Source organism: Amblyraja radiata, chromosome 1, assembly GCF_010909765.2.
Source record: "Amblyraja radiata isolate CabotCenter1 chromosome 1, sAmbRad1.1.pri, whole genome shotgun sequence".
Taxonomy (NCBI): domain Eukaryota; kingdom Metazoa; phylum Chordata; class Chondrichthyes; order Rajiformes; family Rajidae; genus Amblyraja; species Amblyraja radiata.
In genome coordinates this window covers 136,184,500-136,206,404 of record NC_045956.1, presented here as the reverse complement: position 1 = coordinate 136,206,404, position 21,905 = coordinate 136,184,500, and the positions used below count along the sequence as shown (strand labels likewise).

Sequence of the window (21,905 nt, the reverse complement as noted above, 5' to 3'; positions counted from 1 at the left end):
AGGGGCAGTGGCAAGTAAAAGTGGCAATTAAACCTGCCTCTCAGTCAGATTTGCTGCACTGAAAGGCTGCAGAAGGTGTGAATGACACAGGAACATAATAGCCAGTCTATCACAGGCATACCCTGCCCATCATCGACATCACAATCATGAGGCCACACAAAGCCCGCATCTATCATCAAGGATCCCCACCATTCTGCCTAAACCTTTCCTGCAATGATCGGAATGAAGTATGAGGTCCGACCAGGTCAGGTAGTGTAGGACCTGGTCACCAAGTTTCCTGTAGCCATCAAGTTTACTTAGTTTAGCTTAGAGATATAGCGCAGAAACTGGCCCTACGGCCCACTGAGTCCTGCCAACCAGTATCCAGGCACACAAATGCTATCCTGCAGGCACTAAGGACACTTTACAATTTTACCCAGCCAATTAGCCTACAAACTGCATGTCTTGGAGGTGGGAGGAGGAAAACCGGAGATCCTGGAGAAACCCACACAGGTCACGGGGAGAACTTACAAACTCAAACAGACAGCACCCATAGTCAGGATTGAGCTGGGTCTCATTCAGATTTTGCTGAATCTCAACATTTTTTAAACACTAATAACTCTTTTATTTTTCATCAATGGGAAAAATCCTCTTGCCCTGCGCAACAGAGGGGGGGCTCTCAGTAAGATGGCCATAAATCAGAGCCGTAAGTGGCAGCGTTTTTTCTAAAATTAATATACAGAACAACAGGAAGTGGTCAAGATCAGACTTTTATTAATATAGATTGTGTTTTGCACTAATGTCTTGTTTTTCTGCACAGTGCTTTTCTCATTTGCATAATGTGTGTATAATTTATGTTTTAGTGTGTTTAGCTGTGTCTATGTATATTGGTATTGGTTTATCGTCACATGTACCGATATACTTTACTTGCATGCTTCCAGTCAAATCATGCTACACATGAATACAATAACATCATACACAGGTACAACAGGTAGTGCAAAGAAAAAGTACCAGAGTGTAGAATATAGTGTCACAGCATTATATCATTAGAGTTACAGAGAAAAGGTCCAAGGTCTGTAATGAGGTAGGATTGAGGATCAGGTGTACACCTTAGATTATGTGAGGACTGTTCAGTATTTTGATAATGAGGTACCCTGTGATGCTGCTGCATGCACAATTTTCATTAGGCATGTACATCACCATAACTATCCATATGACAATAAACTTGACAACCTAGTTGACAGTCAGTAAGGCAGACAAAATGTGGAGGAAGGAACTTTAGATGATGGTTTACATCGATGATAGACACCAAATGCTGGAGTAACTCAGCGGGTCAGGCAGCATCTCCGGAAAAAAATAATCTATGATGTTTCGGGTTGAGCCCATTCTTCAGACTGAGAGTCGGAGGAGAGGGAAACTAGAGGAATGAAAATGTATAGAACAGATCAGAACCTGCACCAATGGCCAAGGAATCCACAATGGTCCATTGTTGGCTGTGGAGTAGGTGATAACGGAGGGATACGAACAGTGAAACTAGCAAGACAACTCGGGTGGGGGAGAGATGGAGAGAGAGGGAACTCAAGGGTTATTAAAAATTAGAGAAATTAAATGGTGGAACATAATTAGTTTGATGTTATTGCTGTATAATGGCTGAAAATGCAACATTGTATTTCACCTAGCTTGAATCGCTATTCAACATATCTGAAATATCCCAAATCTAGGTAACTTTAAATCAACTCTTGGGCTAGCACAGATGTGCCCTAGAAAGCATTTTATCAGGATGCATTACATCACGGTTTGGGATCAGCTCCATCCAAGATTGCAAGAAATTGCAGAGAATTGTGAAGGTAGTCCAGACCATCATGCAAACAAATCTCCCTTCCATTGATTCCATCTATACTTCACGCTGCCTCGGCTAGGTGACTAGCATAATCAAGGGAAGTCTCACCCGGTCACTTCCTTTTCTCCCTTTTTCCATCATGCAAGAGGTACAGAAGTGTGAAAATGCATACCTCCAGATTCAAGGACAGTTGCTCTAATCAGGCAACTGAACCATCCTACCACCAACTTTAGAGCCGACCTGACCTACCGTCTATCTCATTGGGGGCCCATGGGCTATCTTTTATCAGACTTTACTGGACTTTACCTTGCACTAAACATTATTCCCTTTATCCTGCATCTGTACACTTCACACAGGTTGATTGGAATCATGCATAGTCTTTTCATTGACTGGATAGCACGCAACAAAAAACTTTTCATTGTGCCTCGCCACACGGGACACTAGTAAACTAAACTAATCTAAACTAATCTAAACAAAATTAAAATATAATGCTATCAAATATCTTGTGCATTACAATTATGCAACTGCATTCATATAGCACTTTTCATAAAAACATAGGATCATACAGCATAGAAACAAGCTCTTCAGCCCAACGTGTCCATGCCAAGCAAGGTAACCCATTGACATGAGTCCCACATGCCCACATTTGTCCATATTTTTTGTAAACATTTCCTATTCATGTACCTATTCAAATGTCTCTTAAATGTTGTTATGCTACCTGCCTCAACTACCTCCTCTGGCAGCTCTTTCCATATACCCACCACCCTCTGTGTGAAAAAAATTGTCCCACAAGCTCCTATTAATTCTTTCCCCTCTTACTTTAAACCTATGTCTTCTGATTCTTGTTTTTTTTTACTCTAGTTAAGACTGTGGATTTACCCTATTTATTCCTAGCCTGCCTAACCTCTTCCTAAAGCTCAGGTGCTCAAGTCCTGGCAACATCCTCATAAATCTTCTCTGCACTCTTTCCAGCTTAACAACATCCTTCCTATAGCAAGGTGACCAAATTGATCACAATATTCCATATGCAGCCTCATCAACATCTTGTACAACAGTAAGGTAACATCCAACTTCTATACTCAATATCCTGGCTGAAGAAGGATAATGTACTGAAAGCCACTTGACCACCCTATCTACCCGTAATGCCACTTTTGCCCTGCATTCCCAGATACCTGCATAACTAGATCACCCTGCTCTATAACACTCCCCAGGAGCCATTCATGTGAAGATCCTCACTTGGTTTGACTTCCAAAAATGCACTGCACACGTATCTGCATTATACACTATTGACCATTGCTCCGCCTACTTGCCCAACTGATATCCTGATATAATTTTTGATTACCAACTTCGATATCTACAATACCACCAACTTTAATGTCATCTGCAAACTTACTAATCATGCTTTCTACATTGTCATCAAATCATTGCTATAAACCACAAACACCAATGGGCCCAGCATTGATCCCTGAGGCACACCACTTGTCACAGGCTATAGTAAAGAAACTCCTTTCCAGCATTTTGCTCTGTTTCCTTCCATGAAGCCAATTCTCTATGTAGTTGACCAGCTCTCACTGGATCCCATTTAATCTAACCTTCCAAAGCAGCCTATCATGTTGGAACCTTATCAAATGGCTTGCTGAAGTCCATATAGACAAAATCTACTGAATATCCCTAATCAGCCACTGTATACCCAAATGCCTATATATCTTATATCAGAATATCCATATATCAGAATATTCTCCGGCAATAGACAATAGGTGCAGGAGTAGGCCATTCGGCCCTTTGAGTCAGCACCGCCATTCAACGTGATCATGGCGGATCATCCACAATCAGTACCCCATTCCTGCCTTCTCCCCATATCCCCTGACTCCGCATCCTTTAAGAGCCCTATCCAGCTCTCCCTTGAAAGTATCCAGAGAACAGGCCTCCACCGCCCTCTGAGGCAGAGAATTCCACAGACTTACAACTCTGTGTGAAAAAGTGTTTCCTCATCTCCGTTCTAAATGGCTTACCCTTTATTCTTAAACTGTGGCCCCTGGTTCTGGACTCCTCCAACATCGGGAACATGTTTCCTGCCTCTAGGGTGTCCAAACCCTTAATAATCTTATATGTTTCAATAAGAATCCCTCTCATCCTTCTAAATTCCAGAGTATACAAGCCCAGCCGCCCCTTAATTTGAGGAAGGACATACTTGTGATTGAGGCAGTGCAGCGTAGGTTCACAAGATTGATCCCTGGGATGGCGGGACTGTCATATGAGGAAAGATTGAAAAGACTAGGCTTGTATTGAGGAGGAGGGGGGATCTTATAGAAACATACAAACTTATAAAAGGAGTGAACAAGCTAGATGCAGGAAAAATGGTCTCAATGTTGGGCGAGTCCAGAACCAAGGGCCACAGTCTTAGAATAAAGGGGAGGCTTTTTGAAAAAGTGAAAACTTTTTCACCCAGAGAGTTGTGAATTTGTGGAATTCCCTGCCACAGAGGGCAGTGGAGGCCAAGTCACTGGATGGATTTAAGAGAGAGTTAGATAGAGCTCTAGGGGCTAGTGGAATCAAGGGACATGGGGAGAAGGCAGGCACGGGTTATTGATTGGGGACGATCAGCCATGATCACAATGAATGGCGGTGCTGGCTCGAAGGGCCGAATGGCCTCCTCCTCCACCTATTTTATATGTTTCTATGTAACTTGCCTACCACAGATGTTAGACTCAGTTATTTCCAGTTCCCAAGCTTTTCCGTGCAGCCCTTCATAAATAGAGGCACAACATTAACATTGAGTCTTCAAACACCTCACCCTTGTCCAGCGATCATTCATACATCTCTACCAGGGTGCCTGCAGTTTCTTCTCAAGCTTCTCAGTATCCTCGGATAGATCTAATCAAGCCCAGGAGATTTATCTACCTTCAAACCCCTTAGGATGTTCATCACCCTCTTAACCTCATAGGCACTACCCTCGACATACTCATTAACTGTCCTTAGTTCGCCAGTGTTCATGTCTTTCTGCACAATTAAAACAGAGAAATACACAGTGAGGATCTTCTCTATCTCCTGCAGCTGCACACATAGATGACCTCTTTGGTTTTCTCTCTCTAGATACCCTCCTTCGCTTATTGTATATAATATTTCTGGATTTTTCTTAATATTATCTGACGGAGCCATCAGCTGCTCGCTTTTTGCCCTCTGGATTTCCATCTTCTCCTCAGTTCTTCAGTTCCTGAAACTCCTCCAGGGATACACTTGATCCCAGTTACCATTACCTGTCAAAAGCCTCCTTTTTCCTGACTGGTCCCACAATTTTCCCTTATCATCCAACCTTCCTCATGGGCCTGTCCAACGTAGGTGATTTTTCAGCGGACCGCCGGCGACTGTCAAGTAGTCGGCACTCGCCTGAAAAACCGGGAACTGGAACGGCGACTGTCACAGTGGAACACACACACACATACGCACAAACACAAACACATCGTAAAGGCGGGGGCCAGGGCAAGTGGGGCTGTCTGAAATTCACATGGTGCAAAGCCAAGGTAATACAGACACACACAGCGATGAATAGGAAGGTTGGCGCTGTAATTAAGCCGGCTAGCACAGTGTACAGTAAGTCCTTTAAAAGATGGGGGGGGGAGAAATAGGGAGAAGGAGTGAGAAAGAGTGGAGACAACTTTTAAGAAGCCAGAGATGCACAGCTGTGAAGTTTGGCGGACATTTAATATTACCGGTCAGTTATCCTTGGTTCTGAAAACTACTGCTTACGTTTTTCCCCCCAATGTGCTGGTCAGCACCAGCTACAACGTATGAGAACCTAAGAGAACCTTCAACGTCCTGGCAACCCACTAGGACCTCCTTGCGACCCACCTACGGCTCGAGATTTCTCACCACTCTCCACGGCGGCTTCATTCTAGTCGCCGCTAATTTTTCAACATGTTGAAAAATTCTCGGCGACCAAAATGAGGCCGCAACTAGTTCCCAGAATGTGGGAACTCCTCACGACCATGAAGGTGACTCCCCGGCAACCATCCGCGAACATGTGGCGACCATGTGGCGACTGCATAGTCTCCTGCATTCGCCTAAAAAGTCACCTAAGTGGGACAGGCCCATTAATCCCAGCTGTCATACAATACAATTCAATTTATTGTCATTTGGACCCCTTGAGGCCAAACGAAATGCCGTTTCTGCAGCCATACATTACAAACAAATAGACCCAAGACACAACATAATTTACATAAACATCCATCACATTGCTGTGATGGAAGGCCAAAAAAACTTCTCTCTCCACTGCACTCTCCCCCCCGATGTCAGTCAAAGTCAAAGCCCCCGGCGGGCGATGGCGATTGTCCCGTGGCCATTAAACCACGCCGGGTGATGCAAGGTCGCACACCGGGTTCTTGATGTTAGAGCCCCCGGCGTGCGCTCGCAGAGACCCGCAGCCATTCCAAGCCGCGCGGGGCAGTGGTGTAAGGCCCCGCTCCAGGAACTCTTCAACCCCGCAACTCGGGCGGGAGAAGTCGCCGCTGCGGAAGCCCCGAAAAGCGGTCTCCCTCCAGGGACCCGCGGGCTCCCGGTGTTACCGTCCTCCAAACCCGCAGTTGCAGCCACCGAATCTCCGGGGGTCGGGTCGCAGCAGCGTCCACCACAGCTCCACCCGCTCTGGACTCGGCCAGCTCCGCGACGGTGAGGTGAGGTGAGTAGTCGGCACCACAGCCCCCGGTCTTCCTGTTGGAGGCCGCTCCTCGTTGCAGCCCCAACGACAACGGAGACCCGACAAAGAAAAGGTCGGGTCTCCCGTGCAGGGAGAGATTTAAAAGTTACCCCCAACCCCCCCACACCACCCCCACACACATACCCCAACAAAAATAACAAAAACTACATAAAAACATAGACATAAAATAATAAAAACGCAGACGGACTGCAGAGGCCGCAGCTGACGAGAGTCGCGCCGCCTACCGAAGACTTGTCCTTCACCCTAACAGAGCCCTGTCTTGTCCTTCACTCATGCATGCCCTGAACTCTTGTCATCACACTTTTAAAAGCATCGCAGTTTCCAGATGGTCCTTTGCCCACTAATTCCTACTCCAATCAACTTTAGCATATCATGATGTAGTAAATGTATTCAATCTACACAATGTATTCAACTACATTATCTATCATATAATTTGGCCGGAAACCAATTAAAGCCATATGAAATCCAGCAAGACATGAATTGGACAAAAATTGATATCTGAAGTGACACAGTAAATGAAATCAATAGTGCCTTTCGGAAAAATTTACTAAAAATGTAAATTTGTACGTTGTTAAAAATAATGTACACAGAATACATAGATGACTGAACGCAAAGTAGAAGATGCTGGGTCCTGATCTATTCTGACATTGAACATATCAAGCCGAGGAAAGAAACCGGTTAAAGCTAAAGTGTATTGATTTAGTGTCAGTATCTTTTCAGCAGTTTCATTTAATTTGCATTCAACATGCCACTCTGCCACTAGCTTCCCAAATGAAATTAGATAGAAATTTTACAACACAGATTGTAGGCAACCTGAGGAAAGATCGCACTTGATAAACACCTTTTCCTGTTCAATGCTTTCTTGTGTAAATTGCCTTACATAGAGATTAGCTTTTTATTCTACTTATGTCTTAATGGATCCAATTTGACTAATGGCATTATCTTGGGATTTTTAATTCCACTTTAAAACATACTCCTGTTCTGGAAATTACTAGGCAAACAGACTTGACACAATTGTCTGCCAGTAACCTTGTGGAATTTCCAGTGTGAATTTCCTGAAGGGAACTCATCTCACTGGAAACACATCTGAGCCACCCACCTTGTACAGGAAACTGAATTACAGCAAAGATGTGTGTTTAGGTGCAAAACTAAGACCTCTGACAAAACACCTGCCAATGGGTTCTTACTGAGAATATGTTTACAGTAATAATATTATTCAGGTTTATTATTTTTACATGTTTTTGTATGAATGGGTAAAAAGATGTATACATAAAAAGTGAATGGACTTTTGCAGAGCGTGCATTGGCATAATTTCAGTCCCATCAATGCCACGGAAAGCAATGATAAATAGTTCAGAGGCAGTCAATTATCTTCTACTCGGTCATGTATACAAGGACAGGCTGCTCTTCTGGTTGCGGACATATTCAGGATAGCACAAATATATTGCCCCATTAACAATTAAAATTACAAATTATTTTAAGTGCTCATTTTTGAGCTGTGTGCAGAGTACTTAATGTGAATAATGACAGGTGATTAAGACCTCGCTTCAGCTGAAATTCCTTTCAGTCAAACTATACTACCAATGACAGAGTAAAGATCTCTCTGCCCTGCCTCAACCTCTCTGATACTAAACCTCAGTATATATCATTATAATCATCACTTGTGATCACAAGAGGTCTAGTAGGCTTGACATGTTGGTGGTCCTTTCTGTGGGTCCCGAGATGGCTGAAGAAGTGCATCCTGGAGCCACAGACTTTATCAACGTATGTGCAGATGGTATTCCTTCCTGGTAGATGTCCGTGAATGCCATATTTTAATGAGTGGAGACTGGTGCATGAACAAAAAGCGAGTTCGGTATTCCGACTGCGCATGCCCAGGTCATAGGTCACTCTGCGTAAACATTGCTGGAATCAGTGCAGCTGTGTACATATAGACCTTCATTTCATCCGTATTTTCAAGCTTTGATTCTTCTAGGTTAGAAAACACAGCTTTCAAACTATGATTTAGTTGTATTTATTGTTCCTTTGTAAACAACTATGATGATTTTGTTGTCTTTATTTCTTTATGCTTCGGTGAGTAAGCGAGATTGTGATGCTTCGTGGGATGGTGGTCAGGGTCGGACCCGGGTCTCCGGCGCTGCGTGCGCTGTTGAGTTGCTGCTGTGCCATCCCCGTCCCCTCCTGGGTGTCCCGTCCCTGTCCGGGGGTGGCTGGAGGTGGCCAGAGGTGTCCGGGGTGGCCCTAGGCCGGCGGGTCAGCGGGGGAGATGTTGGCTCCAGTTCGGCTCTGCTCCGGCTCCTGGGGGGCCTGTTCTCTGGTGGGTCAGTGACCATCGGCTGCACCTCTCTCCTTGTCCAGTGGCTGTCAGTTGGCCCCCTCGGTGCTGGCGGGGGGGATGCATGTGGGGTGCTGCGGTGGCTCGGCGGGTCAGGCAACTTCTCTGGAGAAGGGTCTCAACCCGAAACGTCACCCATTCCTTTTCTCTGGCGATGCTGCCTGTCCAGCTGAGTTGCTGCAGTGCTTTGTGTATATCCCCATTGATGGCTAGTGCTCGGCTTTCGCCGGCGCCAGGGGGAGAGTGGTCGGCGGCCGTTGAGTGGGGCAGGGGGTGCGGCTGGTGGTCCCCGGCCAGTCGGGGAGTGGGTTCCTCGGGAGTTGGAGTAGGATTGGGCTGGAGTTGCAGCTTCTTCTCCACGCTGGCTGTGGGCCTGTTGGACGCTGCTCCGGGACGGTGTCCCATCAGTCCGGGGTCACCCCGGACGTCTCTGGCCGGCCCCCGGGCGGGGATGGGACACTCGGGGGCGGGGGGGATGGAACGGTCCAATGGCGGTTAGGCAGCGCTTGCGGCGCCGGGGACCCGAGTTCGATCCTGGTTATGGATGAGGTGCGGGACTGTGCACACAGCAGCCGAGAATGTCTCTCCACCGGTCCAGTTTCTCCCCTGTCTCCCTCTCTCTCTCGCTGTTATACCCCGCTCTCCCGCTACCTGGCACCCATGTTCCTCAGATTAAATATATTTTTACACATAAATTATGAATAAAGATAAGAATTTATACACAGTTTGTTCAGCCAGCGCTTCATTCGCTTTTTCTGTATGGCGAATAACCTTTGACAAATCCCATGATTCCTTGCGTTTTACGGAATACCGAACTCGCTTAAGGTCCTTGACAGAGACAGATCTTGGTCAAATGGTATGAAAGCCACTACAATTAGGTGTCTCCCTGTTAGTTTAGTTTAGTTTAGTTTAGAGATACAGTGTGGAAAGAGGCCTTTCAGCCCGCCGAGTCCATGCCAACTTGCGATCACGCCATTCTCTAACACTATTCTACCGCAACTTGACCAGCCATCAACCTCCACCTGTTTCACTATTGAGGTCTTCTTCTTGGGCCGTGCTTTGTCAGGTTCATCCTCCTCAACCTTATTATCATGGATGACGCAGCCAGAGGTACAGCTCCAGATGGGGTTTCACTTTCATGGGAGCATTCAAGCTTCTCCACCATAATAAGGTGGCAACCCTCAGAAAAGTGTCATAACATCGGCTGCATCTCACAAATTATATTTGTATCTCTGAACAGCATTGTAGCAAATTGATGCGGAATTCTGAAATAGCTTTATCTAGATGGACACAGATCTATCGTCCAACAATCTGCTTAAAGTGTCCATACACATTTCAGCGGTAAATTGTATGCATCATATGGTGAACATAGCAGGCAAATTGAATGGCTTTAGAGGACCAGCAGAGATAAATATATTCACAGCATTTCTACAGCAGCAGGATAATGGTAATATTCTGTTCAATGAGATATTCATAGCATTTGCTAACTTCAATATCATCCCATAACTTCTCATTTTTAGAATGAAATTTTAATGCAGCTGGGCCAGGAATATTACAAAAGCTGCAAAATGGAAGATACAAAAGTCGAAAGAAAGGTACGAACAGCTCTATAGAAAAGAAGGGGTGTTTAGTTTAGTTTAGTTTACTTGTGTCACCTGCAACTACAGTGACAAGCATTTGCTTGCATGCTATCCAGCAAAGATTTGTCCCTAGTGTGTGTAGGATAGTGTTAATGTGCGCAGGTCATTAGTCAGTGTGGACGCAGTGGGCTGAAGGGCCTGTTTCCATGCTGTATATCTTAACTAAACTAACCAATAAGTTTAATAAAGGTAGGCTAAATGCAGGCAGATGGGACTAACATAGATGGGGCATCTTGTTTTGCATGGGCAAGTTGGCTCAGTTTCCTTGCTGTATGACTCTATGACTCTACAAACTTCTTTCCTGGTGTTATCAGTCTCTTGAACAGATTTTTCAAATGCTAAAGATAAATTCCTGATCTTCCAATCTACCTCGTTATGGCCCTTGCACTTTTTTATATCTGCCCTCTCCCTGTAACACTATATTCTATGTTCTGGTTATTTTCTCTTTTATGCAACTTTACGTACTCATGTAAGGTGTGATTTCCCTGGACGGCACTCAAAAAAATGCTGTTTTCTATCCCTTGCTTCCAATACCAAGAATAATAGAAGACACTTTAGCCCATTTTATGGTGTTCAAGGAGTGTTTGTCTCAAAAATATAATAAAGAAGATCAATTACATGGGAAGGTTATTGCATTTTTTTTGGTGCTCTAAAATATTTTGCATTTGCAATACACTGCTGAAAAGATTGAAAGATTGTATAAAGGTGACTGTGCAAGATCTTCAGCATAGGGTCTACAATAGTCGCAGAGGTGCTCTGAATTATGATTGGAATGGAATCTAAAATGGGGTAACATTGTAACTTATTGCAATTTGGCACAGAAAAGATAATGATCAGTTTCTGCCCACATTTTTACCCAAGCTCCATAATGGTCAGATATCAGTGATCAACAGACTGCCAAATGAGAGAGGGTGTCATAATAACACAGCTGGTAAGCTGCTGCCTCACAGCTCAAGTAACCCAAGCTCAATTCTGATCACTGGTCATGCCTATGCAGAGCCTGCATGTTCTCCTTGTGACTATATGTGTTTCTTTCATGTGTCATAGTGTGATAGAGTATGGAAACAGGCCCTTCGGCCCAACTCGCCCACACTGGCCAACAATGTCCTACCTACACTAGTCCCACTTGCCTCCTCCAACCTCATCTATTGCATCCGCTGCTCTAGGTGTCAGCTGCTCTACATCGGTGAGACCAAGCGTAGGCTTGGCGATCGCTTCGCCCAACACCTCCGCTCAGTTCTTTTTTTAAAAATTTATTTCAAAATAGACTTTATTCAGGTAATAAATATACAATACATGAACCGTGCAAAAAATTAATCCGACTTTTTTTCGGAGGTTATACAAAATATTCAATATAGTCTACATACATTGCTCAAAATTCACAAATTTATCCCCCATCCTTGCCACTCATGTGGCCCACTGGCGTGGAATCCCTTCCCTTATTTTGAGGGGCGTCTCCACCACATCCTGCCCCCCATGTCCAGCAGCGGAAGGAACCTAGACTGTGTTCCTCCCGCACCGAGCCTTGGCGTTGGCTGCACCGAGCTTCAGTATGTCTTTCATCACGTACTCCTGCAATCTGCAGCGGGCCAGTCGGCAACATTCCCCAACGGACATCTCACTCTGCTGGGTGGTGAACAACGCCCTGGCAGACCAAAGATCATCTTTCACCGAGTTGATGACCTTCCAGCAGCACACGATGTCAGTCTCTGAATGCGTCCCTGGGAACAGTCCGTAAATCACAGAGTCCTCTGTGATGGAGCTGTTCGGAATAAACCGTGACAAGAACACTTGCAGACCTCTCCAGACTCTCTCCACAAATCCACACTCTGTAAAGAGGTGGGCATCCATCTCCTCTACATAGCAGCCGTATCAAGCGAAGTGTGAGCTTGTAGTGAGGTTCCGATGGTGCAGGAAGGATCTGAATGGGAGGGCTCCCCTCACCACCAGGAAAGCCAGGTCTTGGTGCTTGTTGGTGAGTTCTGGCGATGAGGCATTTTGCCAGACAAGCTGGGCAGCCTGCACTGGGAACCACGCCACAGGATTCATGGAGTCATTTCCCTGCAGTGCCTGCAGGATGTTCCGTGCTGACCACTGCCCAATGGACTTGTGGTCAAAGGTGTTTGGCTTGAAGAACCTTTCCACGAATGACAGATGGTGCAGCAATGTCCAGCTGACGGGCACATTGCGTGGCATCTGCGCCAGGCCCATCATTCGCAACACCAGGGACAGGTAGAACCTCAGCAGGTAGTGACAGTTGGTGCCCACGTGCCTTGGCTCTCCGCTCCATCTGATGCAGCCACACACAAAGGTGGCCATCAGGGTGAGGGCGACGTTGGGCACACTTTTATCCTCGTTGTCTGCCGACTTGTGCATTGTAGCCCGTCGCACCCAGGCCATCCTCGACCCCCAGATGAACTGGAAGACGGCCCGGGTGATGCCTGTGGCGTAGGAGGGAGGGACAGGCCACACTTGCACAGTACAGCAGCCCCGAGAGCACCTCACACCTGATGACCACATTTTACCCTGTTATGGAGAGGAGGCGTTGCTTCCACAGTTCCAGTTTCTTCCCCACCTTGGCTATACGCTCCAGCCAATTCGTGTCACACGCCTCAGCCCCCCCGAACCAGATCCCCAGCACCTTCAAGTGGTGAAGGTGACGGAAGATCGTTCAGGCCAGATGTCAAAGAGCATGACCTCGCTCTTCCTGCGGTTCACCCTGGCTCCCGTGGCCGACTCCAACAGGTCGCAGATGCTGATCAATCTGCGGACCGACCCTGGATCCGAGCAGAAGATGGCGACATCGCCCATGTACAGGGAGGTTTTGACCTGAGTGCCACCACTGCCTGGCAATGTCACCTCTTATGCTCGCGTCCTTCCTGATGGACTCGGCAAAAGGTTCAATACAACAGACGAACAAGACAGGGGAAAGAGGGCAACCCTGCCTGACTCCAGACCTGACGGGAAAGCTGATTCCCACCCATTGATTTGGACTGCACTACAGATATCGGTGTAGAGCAGTTGGATCCTATTTCTGATTCCCTCCCGAATGTCCATTTTGGAGAGCACGTCCCTCATGTACGTGTGCGATATCCTGTCGAAGGCCTTCTCCTGGTCAAAGTGGACTAGGCAAGCATCCACCCATCAGTCCTGCATGTAGGCAATGGTATCTCTCAGCAGCACCAGGCTGTCTGAGATTTTCCTGCCAGGTACAGCACAAGTTTGGTCCGGGTGGATCACCCGTCCCAGAGCAGACTTGACCCGGTTGGCGATGGCCTTAGACAGGATCTTATAATCAACATTCGACAATGTGATGGGTCTCCAATTCTTTATATCCTTCATCTCCCCCTTCTGCTTGTAGATTAGGGTGATGCTGCCCTTCCTCATGGAGTCTAACATGCTGCCGGCTAGAAGCATGTCGTTGTACACTTCCAGCAGGTCCGGGCCCACCCAATCCCACAGGGCCGAATACAACTCGGCCAGTAAGCCATCGCTTCCGGGAGTTTTACTTGAGTTAAAGGAACGGATGGAGCCAGTCAGCTCCTCTAGGGTCAGTGGTTGGTCCAGACTCTCCCGCTTGCTGTCCTCCAAGGCCTCTGTGATAGAGGACAGGAAGTTCTGCGAAGCAGTGCTGTTTGTGGCCTTTCTGTCATACAAATCCGTATAAAAGGGTTTGCAGATCCTCAGCATATCCGTCTGCATGGATGTTACAGAGCTGTCCTCCTCCCTAAGGCTGTTCATCACAGAGCTCCCCCTGTGAACCTTTTTGAAGAATAAGCGTGAGCACGTCTAATCCTGCTACACGTGGCGGACCGTGGATCGGAAGATGATCTTGGAAGATTCAGAGGTAAAGAGCCGAGCTCACCGGCCCTTCAACTCTCTAAGTTCCTCCCGCACATCCACCCCTCTTGACTACAGAAGAGCAGTTGCTGCAAATCTGTCTGGAGTTGACACAATTCCCTCTGACTGTCTTGCTCTATAAACCCTCTAAATGTTCTCCTTGGTTGCTTCCCACCAGGGTGTCGGGGAGTCAAAGAGGGGCCTCACAGTTCTCCAACATGCGTAGTCCCTCTTTAGCTTCTCAATGTTCTCTGGGGTCAACAGCTTCACATTTAACTTCCACATCCCTCTGCCTGCCTTCCGGTCCTCCTGTAGGTGACAGGAGGCAGTGGTCAGAGAAGAACACCGGCGTGCGGTCGGTGTGTCTGACTGTGACGGCCTTCGATGTACCTCCGCTCGGTTCGCAATAACCAACCTGATCTCCCGGTGGCTCAGCACTTCAACTGTCCCTCCCATTCCGAATCCAACCTTTCTGTCCTGGGTCTCCTCCATGGCCAGAGTGAGTCCCATCGTAAATTGGAGGAGCAGCACCTCATATTTTGCTTAGGTAGTTTACACCCTAGCGGTATGAACATTGACTTCTCCAATTTCAGATAGTCCTTGCTTTCTCCTTCTTTCCCCTCCCCTTCCCAACTCTCCCTCAGCCCATTGTCTCCACCTCTTCCTTTCTTCTTCCTGCCCCCCCCCCCTCATCAGTCTGAAGCAGGGTCTCGACCGAAAACTTCATCCACTTCGCTCCATAGATGATGCCTCACCCGCTGAGTTTCAACAGCATTTTTGTCTACCTTCGATTGTTCCAGCATCTGCAGTTCTTTCTTAAACATTGCTGCTAGATTGAGCACAGTTAGAACAATTTGCAATGTGTACAGAGTTTCCAATGGGTTTTGTAGCCGCCTGCCAGAGCATCCCGATGTAACAGGGTATCCGCTGGAGTCCGTCGCTGAATCGGCAATTGCTGAGTTGGAGCAGGTTACAACTTCCATGTGAACCGAATGAGCACCAAATTCTGGCCAAAGCCCTGGGCAAGAATGATACTGGCCTCCTTGACACCCCACAGAAAATGTCACTGCACACTCTCAACAACTTTCTTCTGCAAGCCAACCCGTGAAAACACTCCATCTGAAAGATGAATGGTACAGGATCGGGTTTCTGCAGAGGGAGGGTGAAAGTTACAGGCACATTCCAACATCATCAGCAGCTTATAATTCACTGGCATTGGCGTTGATCACATTGTACATCTCCTTAAGAGTTGTTGGCTGAAACAGCGAACAGCAAGTATCAACTGGTATAATTCATTCATGATATTGACCTACATCTCACCACCTCCCACTGAGATTGCATGCAACAACCTTATGAATCAACAAGCAGCACATAGTTATTGAGAGGCTGTACCAGAAACATTAAATGCCAATAAATCGCTCATGATGATCCTTGTGCCAATTTCTGTGGGCTATCGAATTTACACTTCAGTAACTATAACTGTGAAATAAGATGAAGGGTCCAATTATTGAAACAGCCCACATTTTTTTATTCCTCACCAGCAGAAAGAAACGTTAAATGTTAGACTGTGAAAATAAACAGTTATTGCATCAAAAGAATTATAATGGGCCGGTCCCACTTAGGCGATATTTTAGGTGACTACAGGCGACTTGGCTGTTCACACATGGACTTGGCTGTTCACACATGGTCACCGGTGTCGCCTGTATGGTCGAAGGTAGTCTCCTCAATCACTCAAAGAGTCGTAGCGTCTTTCTGGATTTTCAACATGTTTCAAATTTTTCAGCAACAGTCGGCGACAGTAGGTTTGTTGCCAATGAGCGTAGCTTGACTTCTTCTGATGTAGGTGCTGTCGTCGGTTGTCACCAGGTTAACGTAGGTTTTCGCCAGGTGACGAAGGTTGTCGCCGGTGCTGACTTTGGTGAATTCCATTGGCACATTGGAGAAACCCAAGTCCATAACTCCACGTGATCAGGTGAATATAGTGCGTGGACATTGCGCATTTGGTGTTGCGGACATTGGACATCGGATAGTGCAACATGGCTCCAAGGAGAAGGAAGGGGCAGCGCAAGGGCAAGCCCCAAACCCCACCCCCACCCACCAGGCAGGTGGAGCCCCAGGATGAGGAGGCCCACGAGAAGACCAGGGAGGTGGCCCGTCCCCACCACCACCCCAGCCTGGACTGGCCGTCATGCCAAGACTACAGGTACTGCTGCTTCTGCTGCTTCTGCTGCTGCTGCTGACCCAGACACAGATGCCTCAGTGAGGTGAAGAAGGGCAGGAGTCCCAAGGTAGTTCATTATGAGTTCAGCAGGGACAAGCTGGTCGAGAGGTATCAATCAAACCCAGAGTTGTATGACAAGAACTACCAAGATTTTCGAAGGAAGAACAGGAACAACTCACTACTTGACACCAATGCCAAGGAGTTCCCTGACTGCACCTGTAAGTACGTACTTTGTTTCTCTGTAATAGACAATAGTGCAGAAGTAGGCCTTTCGGCCCTTCGAGCCAGCACTGCCATTCAATGTGATCATGGCTGATCACCCACAATCAGTACTCCGTTCCTGCCCTCTCACCATATACCCTGACTCCGCCATCCCTAAGAGCTCTATCTAACTCCCTCTTGAAAGCAACCACAGAACCAGCCTTCACCGCCCTCTGAGGCAGAGAATTCCACACTCACAACTCTCTGAGTGAAAGAGTTTTTCCTAATCTCCGTTCTAAATGGCTTACCCCTTATTCTTAAATTATGGCCTCTGGTTCTGGACTCCCCCAACATTGAAAACATGTTTCCTGCCTCTAGCATGTCCAAACCGTTAATAATCTTACATGCTTCAATAAGATGCCCTCTCATCCTAAATTCCAGAGAATACAAGCCCAGCCGCTTCAACCTATCAACATATGACAGTCCCGCCATCCCGGGAATTAACATTGTGGACCTACGCTGCACTCCCTCAATAGCAAGAAAGTCCTTCCTCAAGTTTGGAGACCAAAATTGCACACAATACTCCAGGTGTGGTCTCATTAGGGCCCTGTAGAACTGCAGGAGGACCTCTTTGCTCCTATACTCAACCCCTCTTGTTATGATGGCCAACATGCCATTCGCTTTCTTCACTGCCTGCTTTACCTGCATGCTTACTTTCAGTGACTGATGAACAAAAACCTCAGATCCCGTTGTACTTCCCCTTTTCCCAACTTAATAATCTGCCTTCTGGTTTTTGCCACCAAAGTGGATAACCTCACATTTATCCACATTAAACAGCATCTGCCATGCATCTGCCCACTCACCCAACCTGTCCAAGTCACCCTGCATTCACATAGCATCCTCCTCACTGTTCACACTGCCACCCAGCTTTGTGTCATCTGCAAATTTAATAATGTTACCTTTAATCCCTTCATCCAAATCATTAATATATTTTGTAAATAGCTGCGGTCCCAGCACCGAGCCTTGCGGTACCCCACTAGTCATTGCCTGCCATTCTGAAAGGGACCCGTTAATTCCTACCCTTTGTTTCCAACCACTTGTCTGCCAACCACTTCTCTATCCATGTCAGCACAGTACCCCCAAAAACCATGTGCTCTAATTTTGCCCACTAATCTCCTTTATGGGACCTTATCAAATGCTTTCTGAAAGTTTAGGTACACTACATCCACTGGCTCTCCCTTGTCCATTATCCTGGTTACAACCTCAAAAAATTCCAGAAGATTAGTCAAGCATGATTTCCCCTTCATAAATCCATGCTGACTCAGACCAATCCTGTTACTGCTATCCAAATGTGCTGCTATTTTACCTTTTATAATTGACTCCAGCATCTTCCCCATCACCGATGTCAGGCTAACTGGTCTATAATTCCTTGTTTTCCCTCTGCTGCCCTTCTTAAAGAGTGGGACAACATTAGCTACCCTCCAATCCACAGGAACTGATCCTGAATCTATAGAACATTGGAAAATGATCACCAATGCATCCACGAGTTCCCGAGCCACTTCCTTAAGTACCCTGGGATGCAGACCATCAGGCCCTGGGGATTTATCAGCCTTCCGTCCCATCAGTCTCCCCAACACCATTTCCTGCCTAATGTGCATCTCCCTCAGTTCCTCCGCCATCCTAGATCCTCTGGCCACTAGTACATCAGGAAGATTGTTTGTGTCCTCCTTAATGCAGACGGATCCAAAGTACCTGTTCAACTCATCTGCCATTTCCTTGTTCACCATAATAAATTCACACTTTTCTGTCTTCAAGGATCCAACTTTGGCCTTAACTAGTTGTTTCCTCTTCACATACCTGTATTTCAGGTCCATAAATTTATGTTGTGTGTCTCCTGATCCAGAATCAATGTGCTGTATTTCCCGTTGTCCAAGACGCTATTTTTTAGTCAAAAATAAGGCCCGAACATTTACCTACATCATGGAGGCCAAAGGTTAGCCTGAGCAATGCCACTCTCATTGCGACCTGCCACACCTTCGACCCTGGAACTGTGTGAAGTGGGAAGCGGCTGTAAAAGGGCAGCGCTGTGGGGGTAAGAGTTCCTTTCCACAGCGAGTGGGAAGTCCAGCCTGGGCTGCACAAAGTAGTAAACTTGGCTGGGTCGCTGGGGTAAAGTTACGGGGAGGGCAGGAGGGTTGAGGAAAAGGGGGTCGGAGATCATGCCAGCACTCACTCACCACTGTCGCGGCGCGGAGCCACTGCATTGTGGTCGGGGAGGGAAGTAGCTTGGGTGGCTGCAAGCAGCCGCCGGGACCGGACAGCGGAACCAGTTGCCACCTCAGCACCTTATGCCGGCCCACCCGCCAGCCAGCCACTGTGTCCTTCGACACAGTCGCAACCGGTGGAGGTGGTTGGGCGCGTATTCGACGCAGGTGCGTCTTCATTGCCGGGAAATACTGTAATGAAAAAAAATATATGTTTTGGCATCTTGTTTGCCATGACATTAAATTGTGGACAGATAATAGTGCCATAAGCCACCAGTAGGTTTGCCTGTACATTTTGCCTACCAGTTGCATTTTGTATTATTTGGGGTTATTTTTTTTCTGTGTATTTTTTTTGCCATATGTGGTAATATGTACAGTCTGTTAAAACTTGCTGTATCACATATGGTAAGTAGTTCTTCAAGCAGTAGCTCTTCCATTCTCTTGCAGGCAGGCAATTCACACTGGTCTTTATTTTTTATTTTTTACAGATGCCTAACTCTGTCTGTGGTGCAAAAGTCAGAGAAAAATATATGGCAAGCTATCTCATAGTGGGAACAAGTCAGCAGTGGATCATCGACAAATGGGGCTTTATCCATTCACATTTAGTACGAGTGGAGAGGAGAGAGAGCACCAAGAAGGTAATTATTATAAAATAGTTATTGTGAAATTGATAATTTGATTGTCATCTTGCTGCCACGCCCTGATTGTCTTGTAAGTTTGAAAAATACATTTATTTTCTTCCAGTTTGACAAGAAGAAGCCACTGCCCAGTATGTCCAGGAGTTTGATCCACTTGAGGGAACCTCTGGATCCATCACCTCCACCAGTCAGCATCACAGCAAGAGGAGCAGGACCACTGCCAGCTTCACTGTAGGCTCCTCCCCAAATGCAACTGAGGTAGATGAGAAAGAGCCAAGTCAGCATGAGCTGATCAAGGCAGTAAGTACTTTGGGGGAAATTTATCCATCCATCCATCCATCCGTCCGTCCGTCCGTCCATCCGTCCGTCCGTCCGTCCGTCCGTCCCTCCGTCCGTCCGTCCGTCCGTCCGTCCGTCCGTCCATCCGTCCGTCCGTCCGTCCGTCCGTCCGTCCGTCCGTCCGTCCATCCATCCATCCATCCATCCATCCATCCACCCATCCACCCATCCACCCATCCACCCATCCACCCATCCACCCATCCAACCACCCACCCATCCACCCATCCACCCATCCACCCATCCACCCATCCATCCATCCATCCATCCATCCATCCATCCATCCATCCATCCATCCATCCATCCATCCATCCATCCATCCATCCATCCATCCATCCATCCATCCACCCATCCACCCATCCATCCATCCATCCATCCATCCATCCATCCATCCATCCATCCATCCATCCATCCATCCATCCATCCATCCATCCTCTTCTCCTTTCCCCCCCCAAATTTACTCACCTGTATCATACTCATTTATGTTGCAGCTCAAGCAGCAGGCAACACAGGCCAGGGAGGCGACACAGACCATGACACAGCCCTAGCCACCACATGAGAGGGCTGTTGACACCTTCCAGGGAATCTTAAAGACTTAGATGCTCAAGATACATGAGAACATGTGGGTTCACTACACCCTGGCTGCCATCACAATGACCCATAACTTCTCCCAGTCGTTAAATATTTAAAGTAAGGTTTGTGTAATTTTGGGAACATTATACTTTAATATTTGACCTTAAAATTTATGTTTTTGTGTGAAATATTCACAATGAATTCATGTGTGTTGCAGACTCAGCAGCAGATGGGACACATGGGACAGCAATAGATGGGACAGCCACAGTTGGGACTGATGGGACCACCACAGCAGATGCCACTGAAGGGACCACCACATCAGCAGGCTTACCAGCTATCTAATTTTATAATACCTTTTGTGAATTGGACTTGAAAATCTTTGTCACATACAGCTTGTGAACAGTTTTAATTTTTTGCCTTCCACTTAATATTGATATGTTTCTCTGTTGCAGCCACAGTCACTGATGGGACCATCACAGATGCCACCACCAGTGATGTAATGCTCACCGATGGCCACCTCACCCATGGGCAGGTCACCCAGTTCCACAGGACAGCAGCAGCCCTACTCACAGCAGCAGTCTACATCAACACCATCACAGCAGTTAGCCACTACTTCCACATACACTGCCTTGAAGTGCTTCGAAAGGCTGGTCCTCTCCCACAACAAATCCAGCATCCCTGCCTCACTGGACTCTTTTTGCATACAGGGCAAATAGATCAACAGAGGATGCCATCTCTCTGGCTCTTCACACTGTCCTGACTCACCTGGACAGACAGGGCACGTACGTGAGGATGCTCTTCATTGACTATAGCTCTGCATTCAATACGGTCATCCCCACAAAGCTCACCACCAAACTCCACCAGCTAGGCCTCAGCTCGCCGATATGCGATTGGATCCTGAACTTTCTGACGGAGCGACCGCAGGCAGTGAGACTGGGCCAGCTCCTGTCCTCCACTATCACCCTGAGCACCGACACACCACAGGGCTGTGTACTAAGCCCCATGCTCTACTCCCTCTTCACTCACGACTGTGTTCCTGCATTCAACACCAACACCATCGTGAAGTTTGCAGACGACACAACAGTGATTGGGCTGATCACCAACGGTGATGAAACAAAATACAGAGGAGGTGCAGAACCTGGCGGACTGGTGCGCACGTAACAACTTATCACTAAACACCTCCAAGACCAAGGAGCTGATTATTGACTTCAGGAGGTCCCATAATGGAGAATACGCCCCAATCTCCATTTACGGGGAAAGTGTGGAGAGAGTGTCCAGCTTTAAGTTTCTGGGCACTCACATTTCAGAGGACCTCACATGGTCCA

At 47.1% G+C, this 21,905-nt stretch overlaps 1 long non-coding RNA gene across 1 annotated transcript in view; it reads right to left on the bottom strand.

Annotated features, from left to right (window-relative positions):
* The window catches only part of LOC116979650, a 30,641-nt gene extending 9,439 nt beyond the window's left edge, over nucleotides 1–21,202 (bottom strand). Inside the window, exons 1-3 of the long non-coding RNA XR_004413757.1 lie at nucleotides 21,151–21,202; nucleotides 16,979–16,990; nucleotides 15,420–15,422 (exon numbers count right to left, since the gene is read on the bottom strand). This is a non-coding gene — a long non-coding RNA (uncharacterized LOC116979650). The remainder of the gene's footprint in view (nucleotides 1–15,419; nucleotides 15,423–16,978; nucleotides 16,991–21,150) is intronic.
* Between the last annotated feature and the right edge of the window lie 703 nt (nucleotides 21,203–21,905).